We start from the raw sequence: 15405 nt of genomic DNA on the forward strand, positions 1-15405 counted from the left end.
TATTTAATGAAAATTTGAGGCAATTCCTTCCATATAGATTTTCTTTAACTTAATTAAGAAAATATTTATTGGGGCTTTCTTTGCACCAAGAATTCACGCAACATAAGATTCCAGGGTGAGTATGATTGCTCCCTGTCCATATGATGTGACAGATTACTCAAATTGTTGAGCAGTGTACTATGATAGTGTGCACATGTTCTCCACCTGATTGTAGTACACGCTTCGAGCATAGCTAATATTTACTCAGTACACACCAGTCCTGGTTGCTGACAGCTGGCATCTGTTCTTACTGGCCTGCGTGTCTAGTCATATTAGCTAGCACCCCGACAATACTTAGGTTGTTAAGTATACCTTCTCTGTCTGCTATAAAGTGCATGGGGGACACCAACTATGATTGTTTAGGAATGCAGTGGGATAAGACTTCCTAAGATGATTCCTGGTCTGTCTTGAAGGATGAGGGAGAGTTAGATCAGGAAAGGACACTGTGGGAGGGAAGAGTGTTGTAGAGAGTCAGGGAATCATGCACAAAGAAGAATTATGGCACAGGAAAAAATGCCCACCAACCAACCTACCTAAAAATAAACAAGTAAACAGATGAAACCAATGGAACTGGAAAATTATTTGCTTGGCCAACCATCTTGATGACAGACATTTAAAAAATGCCATCTAAGTCTTGTTTCTGGTAATGGTAAACTGAGTAACTGAGATTAACCCTCCCACTGAAAACAATAAAATATCATGAGCAAAATGTATATATGGGTATGTATCAATGTGTGTGTGTGTGTGTGTGTGTGTGTACACAGCAATTTAAAAATATTCAAGGGACTTCCCTGGTGGCACAGTGGTTAAGAATCCACCTGCCAATGCAGGGGACATGGGTTCGAGCCCTGGTCCGGGAAGATCCCACATGCTGCGGAGCAACTAAGCCCATGCACCATGACTACTGAGCCTGCACTCTAGAGCCCATGCTCCGCAACAAGAGAAGCCATCGCAATGAGAAGCCTGCGCACCACAACGAAGAGTAGCCCCCGCTCGCCGCAACTAGAGAAAGCCTGCGTGCAGCAGTGAAGACCCAACGCACCCAAAAATGAATGAATGAATAAATAAATAAACAATTTAAAAAATAAAAATATTCAAGATCTGAAAAGTTAATGGGCTCTCCCTGGCCAGGTGTTGGATGAGATCCAGTAAGTGCAAGGTAAGCAGACTATTGAAGCATCAAGGCTATCTTTATCCAGAAGGTACTTGTTGATGCCACAACCATTTGAACACTTTTTCCATTTTCAGAGGGAAGTCAAAGCCCTCAGCCTACTGAGGGTGGGGAATTTTGCAGAAGAACCCTTCTTCTGAGCTGGAGCACCAGGCACAACATCCTTAGGCATGAAAGAACCTGATTGAGAATTTCCTTTCCTACCTCCGCAACTGTTGGGAATTCTGAGAGAGCTGCCTTGGTGCTGTTGGAATGGAGAGGAAAGAGAGATGGAAAAGAAAAGCAGATCTTTCCTGGGAAGGTTCAGAAGAATCCTTTCTCAGATTTGTACCCTCAGTAGGCAGGCCAGGGACTTTCAAGACTTGACCTTAATCTTAGGCGATCCAGGCCTGCAAAACCCACTACGTAACCAGGCAGATGCAAATGCAAATCCTTTTTGAAGGGAAAAACAGCCATTCTAGGCCTCAGAAAATCCTCAAAATATTTTTGAAGGCAATGGCCAGCAAGAAGTCAAAGATACAAGCATTGCATGTATGCTGATTGAAATGGATTAAAGACTTAAATGTAAGCCCATACACTTTAAAACTACAAGAAGAAAACACAGGGAAAATGCTCCTTGACACTGGCCTTGGCAATGACTTCTTGGATATGACATCAAAAGTGCAAGGGACAAACACAAAAGTAAACAAATGTGACTACATAAAACTAAAAAGCTTCTGCACAGCAAAAGAAACAATCAGCAAAATCAAAAGGCAACTTATGGAATGGGAGAAAATATTTTCAAACCATTCATCTGATAAGCAATTTATATCCAAAGTATATAAGGAACTTATACAACTCAATAGAAAAATAGAAACGGTCTAATTAGAAACTGGGTAAAGGACTTTAATAGGCATTTTTCCAAAGAAGCATACAAATGGCCAACAGGTATATGAAAAGATACTAACCATCAGGGAAATGCAAATCAAATCCCAATGAGATATTTTGTCATACCTGTTTGGGTGGCCACTATGAAAAAATAGAAAATAAAAATTGTTGTCAAAAATATGGAGGAAAGGGAATCATTTCGCACTGTTGGTAGGAATGTAAATTAGTGCAGCCACTATGGAAAACAGAGTGGAGTTTCTTCAAAAAATTAAAAGTAGAACTACCAAATAATGCAGCAATCCCACTCCTGGGTATACAACTAAAGGAAATGAAGTCAGTATCTTGAGATATATGTACTCCCATGTTCATTGCAGCATTATTTACAATTGCCAAGACATGGAAGTAAGCTAAATGTCCACTGATGGATGAATGGGTGAAGAAAATGTGATACACACACACACACACACACACACACAGAGGAATAATGTGAGCCATAAAAAGAAGGAAATCTTGCCTTTTGTGACAACATGGGTGGACCTTGAGGGCACTTTGCTAAGTGAAATAAGTCAGAGAAAGACAAATACTGTATGTTCTCACTTATATGTAGCATCTAAAAATGCTGATCTTATAGAAACAGAGTAAAACGGTGATTACCAGAGGCTTGGGAGTGGGGGGAGAAATGGGGAGATGTTGGTCAAAGGGTATAAACTTCTAGCCATAAGATGAATAAGTTTTGGGGATCTAATGTACAGCATGGTGACTTTAACAGTATTGTATTATATACTTGAAAGTTGTTAAGAGAGTAGATCTTAAATATTATTACCGTAAAAATGGCAATTATGTAGGTGGATGGAGGTGTTAACTAACCTTATTGTGGTAATTGTTTTGCACTATGTACATGTATCAAATCATCATGTTGTATACCTTAAATATGTTATATATCAATAATATCTCAATAAAGCTGGAAGAAAAGAAATGTGGTATATACATACAGTGTAATATTAGTCAACCATAAAAGTGAAGGAAATCCTGTCATATGCTACAACATGGATTAACCTCTAGGACGTTATGCTAAGTGAAATGAGCCAGTCACAGAGGGATAAACACTGCACGATTACACACATATGAAATATCCAGTGTAGTCAAACTTATCGAGAGTAGAAGGTGGTGGCCAAGGGTAGGGGTATGGGGAAATAGGGAGCTACTGTTCAATGGTAATAAAGTTTTAGTCATGGAAGATGAAAAAGTTCTAGAGATCTGCTGTACAGCGTTGTCCTTATTCAACATTTAACACGGTACTGTTCACTCCAAAATTTGTTAAGAGGATCGATGTCATATTATGTGTGTGTGTGTTTTTATCAGAATAAAAAAATGTACATGAGGACAAAATGAGTGCTTGAAAAATGTGGCAGAGTGAATGTGTCATGTTCTAGATGGAATATTCCAGTCAGTAGCCTGTTGGTAAAATACATTCACACACAAAAAAGTAATGTCAAAACTGAAAAAAAAAGGGAGATATAATTAAGATAGCAAAAAAGCAAGGCTCACAGGATATTTCTAAGACATATAACCAGCAAAAGGCTCTTGTTCAGAATATATAAAATATGTATACAAATCAATCCAAAAAATGTAGACAATTCAACAGAAAAATGGCTGAAGATTTCAATAGGCATTTATAGGTATCTGACGGTGAATAAACATTTTCTAAGGTACTCAGTACTCATTGGTGATAAGGAAAAGGCAAATTGAAAAACACAAGATACCCTCAGATAGGTAAAAAAAAAAAAAAAAGTCAAGTTTGAGAGTTCCAAGTGTTGGCGAGGATATGGAGCTGCAGAAACTCCCACCACTGGTGGGGGTATGAATTGTTACACCACTGTGGAAAACAGTGAAGCATTATTGATTAAAGTTGAATAATTACATATTATCCTATGACCCAGAATCTTCCCCCTAGGTGAGATATAACTAGAGATACACATGTTTATATGGACCAGGATAAGTGCTCCAGAATGTTCACAGAAATATTTATTTTAAATGTCTTAAACTGAAAATAATAAAAATGCCCATTAACAATGGGATGGATAACTAGACTGTGATATATTGATACAATGAAATACTACACAGCACTAGAAGGGAACAGACTATAAAGACACACAGTAACATGGATGAATCTAATAACTTAAGGTTGGGCAAAAAGCAAAAGTTCATGAAGTATGATTCCATTTAGAAAGAATTTTAAAACACAGGCAAAACTAATCTATGTTATTAGGGATACATATAATAATGATAAAAATATAAAGAAAACAAAGAAGTGACAACTGGAAACGTCAGACTGATGGTCACCTCTAAACAGAGGGTTCTGTGGATGGCTCTACAGGTTATATTAATAGAAAAATAGTTTTTAAGAAGCAGTCTAATACAATTTTATGAATGGTGGGTGTGAGACTAATTATGATAAGCTCAGGTGTGTGTACTGTAAAGCAGGACATTGCTACTTGAATAAGCAAAATTGCATTAAATGACAACCTACACAATGAATAGCTAGTGGCCATAAAACATCTTCCCTAATCTTAAAAATAAATAAATAAATAGTCTAACATCTGACCATGTGGTTTCAAGGCAATAATCTAAATTTCTGCTCTTTCTTTTTTATTAATACTTATCTTCCTCTTAATTTTCTGTTCTCTTTTACTTTTCTATTCAGTTACTTCAAACCTTAAAAATCAGCTAATATAAATGTTAACTTTGTGTTTTTGTTATGCTGAAATTTGATGCCAAAATGTATGTAAAAAATTAGCAAAAGTTATTTTCAGGCAAAACAGCTATACATGGCTGACGGGTTGAACTCACTGAAGAATTTCATACAGAAAAACAATTACAGTCAGTGACCTCATGTTGTTTTTTTTATTTTTGAATTTTATTTTATTTAGTTTTTTATACAGCAGGTTCTTAGTAGTTATCCATTTAATACATATTAGTGTATATATGTCAATCCCAGTCTCCTAATTCATCCCACATCATGTTGTTTTATAAAAAATAAATGTGACTATTTGAAAAAGTCAAGACGATTAGTTTATTTCAATCTTCATTCTGTTATTTAGATCATGAAAAACCATGATGTTTAAGACTAATTTTAGGGGATACACAAAATCTAGTGTTCAAGATAAGAGGTGAAAATTTAACCTTTATGACAACTGTTTTTTAGCATTTCCATGATTTTCAAAAAGAAAATATGGATTATATATTCAAATTAACAGGTTTGGCGAACATATGCACTTTTGGAAATGATTTAAGTTTAAGATACAGGCAAACTTTTCCCAGTGAATTACGTATAGCAATCCATTATCTCCCAAATCATTTATGTATTTCAGTATCTCTTCTCCAAATATAATCTACAGGAATATAACTCCCCAAGGTTTAGCCAACATTCCTCTGTGTGTTTCTAAGACTAACAGCCTCACATCTAAGATTTGGGAGTATAATCTATTATATGGCTATATGTTAATTTTTTTAACATTTAACGAATGTTAAAAATGTTATTGACGGGGCTTCCCTGGTGGCGCAGTGGTTGAGAGTCCGCCTGCCGATGCAGGGGACACGGGTTCGTGCCCCGGTCTGGGAAGATCCCACATGCCGCGGAGCAGCTGGGCCCGTGAGCCATGGCTGTTGAGCCTGTGCGTCCGGAGCCTGTGCTCCGCAACGGGAGAGGCCACAACAGTGAGAGGCCCATGTAACGCAAAAAAAAAAAAAAAAAAAAAAAAAAAAAAAGTTATTGACGACTCCTGGGCTGTTTGAATCTCAACCCAAATCTTTTCAGCCTCACCCTTCCATCTCTCTGTGTCTCTTGCTTTATTTATCTCCCAGTTCTCAACTTCTCCAAGGAAGATGGGAACTTCAGAGGGTGGGAAAGGAAGTTATCTGTAAAATAATACTATGTGTGAAAAGAGCTCTGTAAGTAAGCTGTAACCTTTAATCTAAAACCTTGACTCATGTCACTAAAAACCTGACAGAGTAAGAGCCCTGTTACCTTGGCTGTGACTGTTTTTCCTGGTATCAATCAAAACCTCATGCTTAGCAACTGCTGTAAATGTTAGAATTAGAAGTAAAGACAAATTGATGCGTCTATGAAAATTCTGTCTAAGTAAAATTTTGTGAATCCCTCTGTCATATTTATAAGAAATTTCTTATTTTATCAGTTCACTTAATTTCAGATTTGAGAAATTAATCAGTTGAATAATAAATCCATGTCAAGGAAAAATAATCTCCTCACTGTGGCAGGTAGTGGCCTGCTTGCCCTCCAGGTATATGACTCCTAAACATGAAAAGCTACTGTCCAACAATATTTGGTGTTTCACCAGGTTCACAAAGTACTATATACCTATATTTCTGTACTTAATAGACACTACTCATTAGTTAAATATATAGGAACAAAATATTAATTCACTGATGGCTGCTATATATAGCTGTTGAAAAGTTTCAAGCATTATTATTAAATTGTTCATATTTTAAATGTTACTAATATTTACTCAGAAGGTTATTTTTAAGAATCTTTTAGATAAAGAATTTCTCAATTGTTAAGTATGATTTCATTATATCTAAGGGCCATTTTCATCCAGGTCAGTTGCCCTGTAACTTTACAACAAAAGCCAATGCTTAAATGAGACTAACTTAATAAATACTCTTTTGCAGGAAACCCCTTGTACTATCTCTGTCTGTCTTCAGCTGGTTCTTCTGGAGTGAACCCATCCACCCAGGTAATAAATATTTTCCCTTAAAATTTTCTGGGTATAAAACTATTTCTTACTTATTAAATTGCAAGTTTTGGCACTTATTTGGAATATAACCCCAGAAAACGGGTCTTAAATAGGTGAGAATGCCTTTCTGTAGGAAGGTATTTTTTTCTTAAAAAAAGGAAATTTATGCTTGTGAGGTTGGTGTTGAAAGAAGACTGACAGTGTCAGTTTAATGTATTCTGCTTCACATCGTTTATATACACTGACGCCTTCATACATACACAATTTATTCATGATGACTAGGACAAGCAAAAGGAGGAATGAATTTCAAGGAAACTAGATTTTTTTTAAAGAAAAAAGAAAGTGTTAAGAAGTCCGAAAAGTGATAAGAAAATGTATATGGCAAAGAGGAGCATGATGTAGAGAATAAATCAAAAGAACTAACAGATGATGAGTGTATTTACATCAGAGTGATAATATCACACAATTTTGATATTTTAAGAAATAAATCCTAAAATAATCTCAACTACTTTTCAGTAACCATAGCCATGATGATGGAATTAAATGAGCCAGCTTTAGGGCTACTTGTTACTATTTTCAAGATAAATATAAAAAAAAATCATCTGGGGAAAAAAACCTGCTGCTAATAACTAGTAAAGTCATTAAGGATGTTTCAATAGACACAAAGCACAAAATATAACAATTATGTATACCTCCCTTCACCCCTGCCCATATATCCACACACACTTATGAGTCCCAGTTGTATAGATTTGCTCTCCAAGTTATGGCCCAACTAACTGGAGGATCTCATTATTTTTCACCTGATCCACCCATCTCCTTCCATTCTACCAAACTTCTCTTTGGGGAATCTCTTTCTTATTGATCTCTAGGCATGCTCTACTTTAAGTCAAGTCTACTTTAATTCACTCAACAAACATTATAGTGTCTATAGCAAAGAACAAAACCAACAAGATTTCCACCTCTTGGAATTACATTCTAATATCTAAGGGTTTATGGTTATGTAAGTGTACCACACTCTGCCACTTGCAATCTGTGACTTTGGTTAAGGAATCTAAGTCTCAGTTTCCCCATTGGTAAAACAGTAATAAGAACAGTACCTATCTCCAAGTATGGTTGTGATGATTAATGGGATAATATGAACAAGTGCTAAGAATAATGTGTTCTAGTAAGTGTTCAATTAATATCAGACATCATCATCATCACCATGCAGGAGAGTTTGCTTACTGGGGTATAGGACACTGGGATGGGGATAGAGTGGGAAGAGTTGTAGGAATACGAGTTGTGAACCAAGACAGGGCTGAGGCTGCCACTTTCAATCGTTAATCTACAGTGAGTGGGTTTAGAAACTTAACAGGTAAACTGAGGCATATTAACATTTTTTTTCAAGAATTTATTTGAGCAAACATCGATTCAAATCAGGCAGCACCAAACTGACAGTGGTTAGGAGTGCTCCATTGACAGGAGTTAGGGTTTTTTTAATAGAGAAGATGCAGAAGCAAAGCAAGGAAATGATTTGATTGACTATAGCTGAAGCGATTGCCTTATTTGGAAAAGCCCAGTTGGCTATTTGTGGCTGGTTGTTTCATTTTCTTGGATTCCGGTGCATTAACTCTGGCTTAGTTTTTGGTCTGCTTATGTAGGCTACCACGGCATTACAGCCACCTCCTTGTCTGATTACTTTAACAGAACATACTACCATCTTTTAGCTCAAAACACCTCAGAGAGTCAAGAGGACAGTAGAAAGAGGATCACTCTCATGACCCCATCTCTATCTATTGATTGTCTAGACAGCAGCTACAATAACCTGATGTAGACATGGGAAAACCAGGCTTGGCCACCTCTCACAGGTAGAAAGAAAACTTCCTGGGGATCACTCCACCTCTCACTTCACAGTTTTCAATATACCTCTGAGTGAAAAGGAGAAGTTGGAGAGAAGCGACTAGTGAAGTTTGTCTTGATGAATACACCATGATTTGGTGATGATGCAAAAATACGACCAAATTGGCTGGGAGAGTGGTTTTTTGTTTTTTAATTAAAGTACAGTTGACTTATGATATTATATTAGTTTCAAGGGTACAACATAGTGAATTGATATGCTATTTTTATGGATTGTACTCCATATAAAGTTATTATAAAATATTGGCTACATTCGCTGTGCTGTACGGTACATCCTTGTAACTTTATTTTATACCTAGTATTCTGTACATCTTAATCCCCTTCACCTACCTTGCCCCTCCCTCAACCCCTCTCTGCTAGTTTGCTCTCTGTACCACATGACCCTGCAATTCCACTCTTGAGTATTTATACAAATGAAAACACTAATTTGAAAGGATACATGCATCCCAATGTTCATTGCAGCACTATTTACAATAGTGCAGGCTTTACTCAACCAACTGTGGAGCTTTGTGAAATACTTGTTTCCAGGTTGATGACTTTTCCTGACACCACAGACTCTCCCATGTGGATGAGTAAGACGGACCAAAGGCAGGTCAATATACTCCATCATACTCCATTGAATCTGGACCGTTCCCATGATAAGGAGAGATCACCTTACCTGGGAACATCTGGTTGCCAGGGCAGGGCAGGGCATGCTGAAACTGAGGCTGCTTTTGGTTTTTTTTTTTTTTTTTTTTTTGAAGATGTTGGGGGTAGGAGCTTATTACTTAATTTATTTATTTTTGCTGTGTTAGGTCTTCGTTTCTGTGCGAGGGCTTTCTCTAGTTGTGGCAAGCGGGGGCCACTCTTCATCGCGGTGCACAGGCCTCTCACTATCACGGCCTCTTTTGTTGCAGAGCACAGGCTCCAGACGCGCAGGCTCAGCAGTTGTGGCTCACAGACCTAGTTGCTCCGCGGCATGTGGGATCCTCCCAGACAAGGGCTTGAACCCATGTCCCCTGCATTAACAGGCAGATTCTCAACCACTGCGCCACCAGGGAAGCCCTGAGGCTGCTTTTGTATGGAAGTGTGTGGGTATGTGTATGTGTGTGTGTGTGTGTGTGTGAGAGAGAGAGAGAGAGAGAGAGAGAGAGAGAGAGAGAGTGAGAGAGAGAGAGAGAGAGAGAGAGAGAGAGAGAGAGAAAGAGAGAGAGAGAGAGAGAGAGAGAGAGAGAGAGAGAGAGAAAGAGAGAGAGAGAGAGAGAGAGAGGGAAAGAGAAAGGGAATTTTCTGATATAAGATTCCCAAAGATTAGACAGTACCACCAATAAAATACCATCTACATTGCAATTTTCAGGGATGACTCAAACCCTGGCTGACCTAAAAATTGGTAGTTAGGTATATAATAGCAATGAGAATGTGGAAAAATTCTTTATTTGTCAATATTCAGTATTCCACTGACAGGTACTGATTACATAAAACTAATTTCCAAAACATCAAAGAAAAGATATATCAATTCAATATTAATTCAGATGGTACAACCCCAGAAGGGATGCATGAAAAACTAGTATTCATTTATGCTACAGGTTTTATGATAAAAAGTCATTACGTATTTGAGTGGATGTCAAAGGAAACCCTTAGATAACTTAACGCTTCTCACAGATAGGTCAAATGCTCGTAAAATAAGAGACCTTTTAGTTTGACAATCAGCAATCCACTACAGTGAAAACAATGGTCTTCCTAGCTGCTAATCTGTAACTTAGTCATCAAAGATAATACTTCATTTCCTTATTTACTATCATCAATATTATTTTTAATATTCTAAGTACAGATTGTCCTAAGCTGTGGTCCAAATAAAAAAAATTAGCAATTCATGTATCTATTACTTACTATTATATATTGAAGACAAAAACAAAGATGTTTTATTTTTTAAAAAATCATGGGCACCTGACCACTTCCATCCTAGGCACTTGAGTGCCCATCCTGGAAAGAAAAAACAAAGTTGTTTCTTGCTGAAAATCTGCTAGCATTATTTAAGTAGTCTTATATGAACATAGTGACTCATGTTTGTTTTTTGTCTTTTTCTGTTTGTTTTGAGCCCATACTTGGTTTTCATCCCAGACTTCTTAGTAGTTGACCTTTCTCTCTCTAGAGTGAATTGAATGGTGCCCCCTGTTCAGGAGTGTTTGTGGGAAAGAATGTTTGATGTGAACCCAGCCATAGCCCAGAAAATATTCCTTAAACCACTAGCATATTAAAAAAATTCACAAAGGAATTAAGAGGACTTAGGGGTTTGTGTCATGATTAAGAGTGTAGGCTCTGGAGTCTGAATACCTAAGACTAAATCCTGGCTCTGACATTAGCTGTGACCTTGGGCAGGTCACTTCATTTTTCTGTGCCTTAGAATATTCATCTGAAAAATGGGGGATAACAGTACCTACCCTCTTAAGGGTTGTTTTGAGGATTGAATGAAACAATGCATGTAAAGCATTGTGTCAGACATATAGTAAGTGCTCATAAATAATAGCTACTACTTAATTCTACAGTGCCTCACACTTCTATGCCCATAGTCTTTAGTATTATTTTTTTTATTGTATTTTATTTTTTGGCTGCATTGGGTCTTCGTTGTTGCCTGCGGGCTTTCTCTAGTTGTGGCGAGCGGGGTCTACTCTTCGTTGCGGTGCACGGGCTTCTCATTGAGGTGGCTTCTCTTGTTGTGGAGCACGGGCTCTAGGTGCTCGGGCTTCAGTAGTTGTGGTGCACAGGCTCAGTAGTTGAGGTACGCGGGCTCAGTAGTTGTGGCATGCAGGCTCAGTAGTTGTGGTGCACGGGCTTAGTTGCTCCACGGCATGTGGGATCTTCCTGGACCAGGGATCAAACCTGAGTCCCCTGCATTGGCAGACGGATTCTTAACCATTGCACCACCAGGGAAGCCCAATGTTCTTATATTTTAGATACTTGTTTTGTCAGCTTGAATAATGTACCGTTCAACTCACATAGATGACACATAAGGCCATAAGTGAATTTACTCTACCTCCTACCTTCTTTCCCTCTTTCTCTTCTAATTTTTGATAGGTGTGTAGTTAAAAATGTTCAGGGCATATAACATGCCTTCCTACCCTCTACACTTGCTTTGGGATTGGCTCTACAGTGAAATACATGCCATGCTCACCACCCTTCCTTTTGCTTTAGGTTAAGGAATTTTCCAAAAGCTACACAAAAAGTAGGTGGTAGAGCCAGTATTTAAGCCAAAGTTTTGTACAAAATTTCATGTTTTTACCACTACGTCATGCCTCTTGAAAGTAGAAATACACACACCCATACTTAAAAGATAACCTATACTGAAAGCAAAAGAGATCAAGACAGTACATGGAAAAAGTAAGCACAAATATAAAAAGAGGTAAAAAAAGAAACATAATAAAATAGAAATAAATGGATAAATATGTGAAAGAGACTGAAAGTCACTTCACTGGCATAAAATATGCAAAAGTAAAAATCATTTAACATTTTTATGTGGGTACAAAAGATTATATATTTCTTTATATTTGCAAGCCAATAATAAATAAAATGAAGTAAGAGTTTAACAAGCCTAGAGAGAGTTAATCTTTTTTTTCAAAAAGGCATTAAAATAGACAACAGATTAGGGTAAAAATCATTAGAGTGAATCTGCATTCCTTGAACAAAGGCAGCTATAGACCCCAGCAGAATATTGAACCCATTTGATCTCTCAAGGGTAGGTTTCTTACAAGAGATTTCTGGTTTGGTTTTGTTTGGCTGAGGTGGAAAATCATTTGAGATGCTTTTAACTTCCAGTTTGAGAAGAACCAACCCTAAATAGCTTAGCCCTAATAGAGAAGTCCAGAGATAGGGTGGTGGTTCCAAGATTGTTCATTTCAGTGGCCTAGTGGTGACATTGGGCTCCAGGTCCTTTCCATCTGTTTCCACTGCAGCCACCCTTGTCAGGTAAGCATTTTCCAAGGCTGGTCCCCTCAGGGATACAAGATTGGGACAGCAGCTTTAAACACCACATCCTTACATAACCATAAGACAGCAGCCTTAAACACCACATCCTTACATACCCACAACAAAGGCCAGCAAAGAAACCATTTTTTTTTTGTAGACATTTTAAAGAATGTGCAATCCTTTCCGAGCAGCCTTTCTTGCAGACTCCCCTCAAGTACTGATGGCTGGAAGTGCTACATGATCATTGTTAAACCAATCAATGCTAAAAGGAGTACTAATTGCAATTCAGCGATTGGTCTGAAATAATCTAGGTTCACCCCTACCCACCCTGGGACTGGGGTTGGATACATTGTCCCCTGAGGCACACAGCCACCCAAACCCGATGCCAGGAGAAGGGAATAATCAACCAACAGCTCTTGTCATAGATGGAGACAGAACAGAAATACCTCACCCTTTACTCTCGACCAGCCTTGCCTCTCACTTTTGACTTTTAAATGCCAGTGAGGATCAGGATGAAGACACAACTCCATTTTTTTGCACATATCTTGTAACAGCTGATTGGGGCACGAGTTGTTACCATTAGGTATATAATCTTTCCCATCTAATGAATAACACACTGGGTACCTCTTCAAGAACAACCATAATAAATATTTGCCCTTGGCTAATGTTAAATTTTCAAGGTGTTTATGAGTCAATGAAGAAATCAGGCTTAATGTCTCCATAAGCTAGATGGTATTCACACATACACACATAAGCATTCACACTCACAAACACACCTGTGACTCCCAATGAGAAAAACAAACATAAAACACATGTTAAAAGCAAGCATTTCCAATGGTTGAAGAGGGTCCAGGATCATATGTACAGAAGTACGCCCTACATTTTAAATGACTGCCTAGATTTTCTTTTCTTTTTTTTTTTTTTTTTTGCGGTACGCGGGCCTGTCACTGCTGTGGCCTCTCCCGTTGCGGAGCACAGGCTCCAGACGCGCAGGCTCAGCGGCCATGGCTCACGGGCCCAGCCCCTCCGCGGCACGTGGGATCCCCACTTACTTTGAAATTGGGGTAATGAGCTGCTACATATATGAGACTAGAGTTCAGTGTGGCAAAACCTCTGCCAATGTTTTACATGCTTAATATAAATCCTCAAGGATAAAATTCCTTCTTATGAAGTATGGTTTCCATCCAAGTCTCTCAGAATGTCGCAGGACAAACACACTATTTACTCTGTGTGTGTGTGTGTGTGTGTGTCTGTGTGTGTGTGTTTATTGCAATGAGTAATCATGCCAAATACTGGGATCCATGAGCCACTCTATTAGACTTGAGTATACAGAAAGAGTTAAGAGTTTTATTATTTTAATTAAATAAAACATACCAAAGTTATTCTGAAATTTAATGAAATAACACAATTATTACTGTGCTGTATGGTAATTAGCTGTAAGTCACAGGAAATTTTTAAAAGACGGTCATTTTTGTCAGTATTAATTTTTACACAGTCAAATCTAATTTTTCAAAACTTCTCTATAATCATAAAGTTTTCCCTGCATAAGAACCATTCTTTCTCTCCCTCTCTGTCTCTGTCTCCTTCCTTTCCATTTGTTCCTTCCCTTTCCAAAGACAGTGGGACCCCTGAGTCTGGCTAAGCATTCCCAGTCATCCCCACCTCTCACCATTCCCACCCTCAGCAGGGGATCCAGCTGCTTGGAAGCACCAGGTCCTGGATTCTGCAGACCTTGAAGCCACACTTAGTTTGGGCCCTTAGATGTGCATCTCCTGCTTTATTCTGAGGGATATTTATAACATCCCCAATTGTGTTAGTGTGGGATAGAAAGAAGAAACCCAGGTATGGGGCAAAAGGGTGGTACACCAGGGAGAGAAAGGATATACGCCAATGGTTCTGGAACCCTAGCATTTGGTAGTTTGGGGGCAGTGGAATGAGAGAATGCAGAAATGGAGATAGAGGATGTGGAAGGGGGGCAGCAGAGCTGTCTCTGGGGCCCAGCACCTCTATAAGAGACCCCAGGTGTCTGTACATGCCCCTGGGGCACAGCTTTTGACAGTTTTATTCCAAGCTCCCCCTCCTCAGGAAAGCTGGGAGCTAGACAGACAGAGAGAACAGAGGCACATGGGCTTTCCTCACCCGTCCTCACAGGTCAAGCACGCCACCTTCCTGGAGGAATCAGACAGCTTAGGGCCTAATCTGAGCCCTGTCTCTTTCTAGCTGTGTGACTTCAAGTAGTCACTGACATCTCTGAGCCTCATTTTTCCCACCCACATTTTCCCCATTGGTGAAGTGGGAATAATACTCTCTACTTTACATAGTGCTTGTGAGGGTTTAATGAAATGAAGCACACAAACCTTGTGTAAAGCAGAGTAAGCTCTTTTTTTAAAATTTATTTTATTTTAATTAAAAAATTTTTTTTGCGGTACATGGGCCTCTCACTGCTGTGACCTCTCCCGTTGCGGAGCACAGGCTCCGGATCCGCAGGCTCAGCGGCCATGGCTCACGGGCTCAGCCGCTCCGTGGCATGTAGGATCTTCCCGGACCGGGGCACGAACCCGTGTCCCCTGCACCGGCAGTCGGACTCTCAACCACTGCACCACCAGGAAAGCCCAGAGTAGGCTCTTGACAAAAGGTTTTTCTTTTCTTTCCTTCAGCCCTGAGGCACGAAGAAGGCTTCCCCCTTTTCCTTCCCCATCTCCAGCTTTCTTCAATTTCCCCTGCCTGTATTTGTTT

This window comes from Mesoplodon bidens (genome assembly GCF_964165515.1).
Source record: "Mesoplodon bidens genome assembly, chromosome: 12".
In the NCBI taxonomy this organism is placed as follows: domain Eukaryota; kingdom Metazoa; phylum Chordata; class Mammalia; order Artiodactyla; family Ziphiidae; genus Mesoplodon; species Mesoplodon bidens.